Source organism: Peromyscus leucopus, chromosome 11, assembly GCF_004664715.2.
Source record: "Peromyscus leucopus breed LL Stock chromosome 11, UCI_PerLeu_2.1, whole genome shotgun sequence".
Taxonomy (NCBI): domain Eukaryota; kingdom Metazoa; phylum Chordata; class Mammalia; order Rodentia; family Cricetidae; genus Peromyscus; species Peromyscus leucopus.
This window is the reverse complement of record NC_051072.1, coordinates 45254343-45260673: the sequence shown is the minus strand read 5'-3', so window position 1 is coordinate 45260673 and position 6331 is coordinate 45254343.

Below are 6331 nucleotides of genomic sequence, written 5' to 3'. Positions count from 1 at the left end.
CCAAGAATGCAGTGGTTCAGGACCAGTATTTGGTAGTGCTGAGACCGGGGGAGCTGTTAGTGGAATTGTCAGTGGCCTCTAGGGAGCTGGGGGGGGGGGGCTTGTGGGCATGTTGCTTGGGATTCTGTACAAGCTTACGGATCCAGGCACTGGACAATGTGGGGTTCACAGATCCTCTCTGGGAGAGATCATCAGCCCTCTAGACGTTGGCATCAAGAGGTCCCATTTAAGGACTGTGAAGGAGAGTGCTCTTAACAGCCCGTCTGTCACTCACCTTTTTCAAATGTTGAACTGTGTCTGCACGCTACTCACAATGGAAATGGCGGCAAAAGGCTGTTTACCCACCATGAATCTGTCCCGCTGAATGACGAATGAAACCTAAATGCCAGTGGCATGAAGATGGCTGGCGCTATGGAGATACGGAGGGCAAATGTTGGCGCAGAGACGTGGCTTAGCCCTGGTGGGGAACCGTAGCTTTGCCTCTGCTGGTCTTTGTTACCAAACATGGGGGAAGGGATGGCATCCCTCAGCAGAGAGGTTCCCAGCTAAAGGAGATGAGAAAAAGCAGCAAGCTCTCAGCTCTGCCTGGTGCGGTCCGGCTGTGGTCTCTCAGTCGCCCCTCCCACGTCCCCATTTTGGTTTCCGGAATATTCTCTTATATTCTCTTCCAGAATACACCTCTTGCCGTCCTCAGACCCCCTTCCTGTCTCACGTGGAGAAAAAGCAAGAATGGCATATGGCAGTCAATGCATAGGCTGCCTGTCTCCTGATTTCTGCACCATGTCAGTAATGTATAATCAATCATTAAAACATTCAACTTAGTATGGAGACCCACACCACTTTATGGAATCTATCTGCCTTTTTTGCTTGCAGTCAGGGCATATCATACAAACTGGAAAGCTCTCAATCATGTGCTCACCAGTAACACAACAAAGAAACACTTTTGTTCTTATTTCTCTAAGTTTCTTCATTTCATAAGCTGCTGTTTAAACAATAGTGTCAAATTTACATACAGAAATCTCTTGAATGCTTCTCACTTGATGTATACTAATGTAAGAAAGATCTCAGTGTAATGTCATTTTGTACACTAAAAATTAACTAAAAAATAAAAATAAGTATACTAGAATTGTTTCATAGTAGAGCTATAGAAATGGACCTCCACATCTATTTCAATCTTGTTAGTAGCTGCAGAATATTTATCTTGGAGTTACACTTTCATTACTTGCTCAGCCCCATATTTGGGAGCACTTAGATTGTGTCCTGACTTGTTTTTTCACACAGTGCTTACAGTGAACACATGTGTAAGGGTCATGATAAGGATGACTTCCCAGAACTGGGATTGCTGTGTCAAAGGATGGGCACATTTAACATCAGCCTGTTGGGTAGAAATCACAGACAGAATTCTCACAAATAACATGAAGAACAGAACTCTAACTTAGCAAGCAGGAGTCCTTACTGCTTGGCGGGGGGAGGGCTGTGTACCCACCCTTCCCAACTTTTCTCCTGCTCGACACATTTCAGCCAAGACATCCATGTCTTAGATGGCCTCTGTGTGAGCGGATGAATAGAGCTTTCTGTCATCATTGGTTGGGAAACTGGTAAAAACTCATCTGTCCCCAGAACACTGGAAAGTGGCCTCTGTCCGGCTATTCCCAGATATTTTTCTCTCCAACTCAGTCTGGGCAGACACTCAGAAACTTTCGGTGAGCACACAGCATGCGTGCTATGGAGACCTGCTTGGGCACCTGAGCTTAAGGGCTCACCATTCTCGTCTCCCTCTGTTGTCCCCTGGCAAATCCATTCCCCTTAAATGTCTTAATGTCTCTTTCCCGCTTTACAAAGGAACTGAATCTACAGGCTTTTGATTTTCATTTCAAAAATCAATTATATATTGACAATCTCACTAAGCAAGAATAATAGGTTGGTTTATGGCCATGTTCTGCTAGGTTTTGGAGTTGGATCAAGACCACTTAGTGTCAAAACTGCCTGACCATCTGCTCCAGTATCTCCAGCCCGACTCTGTGTGGCATCTCGAAAGTGTAATCATAGATGAAAACATGAAATTTATTCTCTCACTTTAAAATACCTGGAGGGAGCTAATCCAGGGCTTGTGTGCCAGAGCCATGGGGTAGCACAGACCCCGGATTCCTGTATGTTTGTGGGTCCCTTTCTGCCCTCATCATCCATTTGCATTATCAGAGGGCTGCTGGATCTCCAGCCACAATGCCCATATAGATGTACTATAATATAAATAAGGTATTGCAGACGGATGCCAAGTGTCTTCCAACTAGGATGGCCTCCTGGAAGAGGCCTTCCCAGAAGTCCAACTCAAACATTTGCTTACATTTCATTATCCATAACATTTTCTATGGCCCTTCCAGCTACAAATACAGCCAAGAAAAAAACAAACAACAACAACAAAAACAAACAAACAAACAAAACCCTTTCATCTGCAACAGTGGGATTCTGCTGCTTGGAAGACAAGCCTGCATAGTAGAGAAACATACATTTGTCACTCCTGCCCTAGTGTGTCATTCAGGGCCCAGGCTTCCTGTCACCCTCACAGCCTGACTGCCCAGGCTGGGACTCACACAGGAAGGCGCTGTTTACCATGGCCCCAAAGAAGATGTCTCAGCAACATCTTTTCTGACCTCGTCTGTACCGCCAACAGTGCTAGCCTGCTGCACCATATTCTTTCTTTCTTTCTCTCTCTCTCTCTCTCTCTCTCTCTCTCTCTCTCTCTCTCTCTCTCTCTCTGTCTCTCCTACTTATTTCTTCAGCTGTTTCATCCTTTCTTCTTCCCAACCCCCCCCCCCAAATTAGAGGGGTTGGGACTGTGAATTCCTCTTCCTTTCTACCCTTGACCCTGATGTCCCATCTATATCCCAACTACGTCCCCGGCTTCCTTTCCCAGGGACAAAATGAGGGAGAAAACTTTAGATGCACTTCATAATATTTTGAAAATACTAGCCTTATCACAGCAGTATCCCTTTTGTTTATAAAGCATATTGTAAGTAGGGGCCTTTTAGATCAACAATGGAGTTGAGAGGTCAGAATGTGACTTAATACGGGACACTTTTGCCACAGTGTGTGGCATAATGGAAGGGCTTAATGGATGCCAGCCATTATTGTTATTTCAATGGTAAAACAGTCTGCCTGGCTCTTCCTTTACTCTTTTTATTGCTCCCAAGCAAAGAACACAGACTCCACCTCACAAACTCGGTCATCATACCACATCAGAGTTTCTGTTTTGCTTAGGTTTAAAGCCCGTTTTCTAGCAACGGGGGGGGGATTTTTTTCCCCTAAGGAAAGGAAGAAGTACTAGGAAAGCTAACTTCTTTTTTTTTTTTTTTTTTTTTTTTTTTCAGGAACAAAGAACAATACATGTTTGGAAAAAAATAAATTACAACAAAATACAATCTAAGAATCTGAAAACCCCCAGGGCATAGTGGCACATGCCTTTAATCCCAGCACAGACACACATATTTCTGTGATGTACATAGTGAGTTCCAGATCACCAGTCAGGGTTACAAAGTGAGACCCTGTCTCAAAAAAACAAAAAACAAAAGAAAAACTCCAATAAGCATATTAAACACCATATAAAACAGAAAATTGCATGAGGTTTCAGCAATTGCCTTAAAACCCCTTAATTTCCTTTTTTTTCTTTATACTCAAAGAAAAAATATAAAATTAAGAACTCAATTATCTTCTTAAATCATTGTCATACTGCATTGAAATGCATAAATGTGTAATCAAATTACTCACATTGCATATAGTGGAGAAAGTGGTGTGGGAATTGTGTCATGAAGTGTTTTTCCTTTCTCTGCTACTACATTTTTTATTTTATGTTTTATTTATTAGTAGTACACCTGATTTTAGGGGGTGAGCATGCCATGGTGTCCATTGGTGGTCAAGTCTCCCCTTCCTCCTTCACATGGGTTCTGGGGATTGAATTCTGTCATCGTTGAAAAAGCAGCTTTGCCTGTGGAGTCATCTTGCCAATCCTATAGTGCTACATCTTAGTAATATCTTATTTCAGCTTTCCTTCAACACGTGGAGGGGAGGGGAGGGATGAAATCCAGGCTCCCAAGCATGCTAGACAAGCACACTACCATTGATTGATTGATGCTTCCTCATCCAAGTTTGCTTTTTTTTTTTTTTTTTTTTTTTTTGAGACAAGGTCTCACTACATTTCCTAGGCTGGTCCAAATTCCTGGGCTCAAGCAATTCTCCTGCCTCTGCTACCTCAGCAGTTGAGACTCCAGATATGCACCACCATGTCCAACTCTGAGTGCTATTTCATTTGAACCAAATTAACGTTTAAAGCCTAAGTGTGCCAGGTCCACGCCACTGTGTGGGGACAGTCCTCATATGTGTGGCGTATAAACACAGGGACTAAACCATTATTATCTGGCACAATTCTCATCCAAAAGAGGAGGAAAGCAGTGCATTGATCATTGTATTCTCCTGACAGGAGAGGGCATCCATCTTGACAGGGGGAAGCTCTGTTTGTAGTCTTGCATGTCTGCAAGTCCCACAGTCCAGCTTCTGGCTCCACACTTTCTAGACCCTTATCTCCTCTCGCTGTCTGGAGCCTTGGGACACACTCAGATCACAGCAGGATTTTTGGTCTCACACTTCCGTGTCACAGTGCCAAGTGAGCAGCTCACACTTCCTGAAAGCAGTTCCTTCAAAGATATGCCTAGTTACACCCAGAAGTAGCTGTCAGCTACCACATTCCCTAAACACACTGTCAATTACCAAACTGCACACCAGACATAAGAGAGCAGAGAGTCTGAGTCCGACAGTGGTCTTAACCAATCGCAAGGAAATGTTTACATATTCTGTTCTTCATTTATCTACTTTGAGACGGTCTCACTAGGTAGACCAAGTTGGCCTGGAACTCTGAACATGAACCACCACACCAGGTTTGCAAATTTTATAAACACGTAGCCCAGATGATTTGATATCTACACACATTTTAGCAGGTTCATTGTTAACACTTTTTACAAGTCACACTCATTTGCTTATTTTCCCACCCCAGTTAATATATAAAACCAACATCACCTCAGATAGTTAGTAATCACAAGCTGAAGTTTCATCAGCAAATTCCAGTGTATAGCTTTTAATTAGTAAAATCCTAGAAAAAGGATGAATCACCATGCCAGGCTTGCAAATTTTTACAAATATATGGCCCTGGAAAGGCTTTGCTGGGGCCCTTCCCAGGGATTTGGAATAAGCCATTCGGGAAATGTCCTTGACACATCATTAGCCTAGCAATAAAGGTTTGTCTTTAACTTAACTGGATCTCTCTCTCTCTCTCTCTCTCTCTCTCTCTCTCTCTCTCTCTCTCTCTCTCTGTGTGTGTGTGTGTGTGTGTGTGTGTGTGTTGTCAGGGATTGGACTCAGGATGTAAAGCTATATCCTTAGTCCTCAGCTTCATCTTTTAAAATAGAAAAATGGTAGCTGGAAAGATACCTCAGTGGTTAAGGCCCTTGCTGCATAATCAGAAAGACAAGAGTTCAGATCCAGCACCCACATAACACACACTAACACACATACAGAAAAATAAACAGATACATCTTTATAAATAAAATGGAATGGTTGCCTTACTGTGGATTTATATGTATTAATATTTAAAATATTGTATGTAGACTATGCTTGTATTAGAGCATAGAAATTACAGCTGTTTGTTCTTTATTATGATCCTTCTTGGTTTGATTATCCTCTGAGGTCTCATGTGCTGAAATTTAATTTGTGGGGAGTTAAAAGGATGAAAATTTGACCCAACTGTGGAGGTGCTGAGCTAAAGCCTCAGGTGATTAGGATTTGATAAGATCCCTTCACTTTCCTGTTATCCGAATAAAAAGAAAGGCCAGAAGAGTCATAGGACATGCATAGTTCATCTCCAGCCACAGGATGTCCGGCACCACTCTAGGTCTCTGCCAGCTAGAAGGCCTTCACCAGATGTGGCCACTCAATGCTGCAACTCCAGAACCAAAATAAACTTATTTTCTTTCTCTTAAAGATTTTAACTTTGTAGCTAGAGTTTTCCGGCCTTGCCCACAGTCAGGACAAATCTCTCTCACCCGCCAGTCCCACAGCCGCTCAGACCCAACTAAGTAAACACAGAGACTTATATTGCTTACAAACTGTATGGCCGTGGCAGGCTTCTTGCTAACTATTCTTATAGCTTAAATTAATCCATTTTCATAAATCTATACCTTGCCACATGGCTGGTGGCTTACTGGTGTCTTCACATGCTGTTGGTCATGGCGGCGGCTGCAGTGTCTCTCCTCCAGCCTTCCGCTTCCCAGAATTCTCCTCTCTC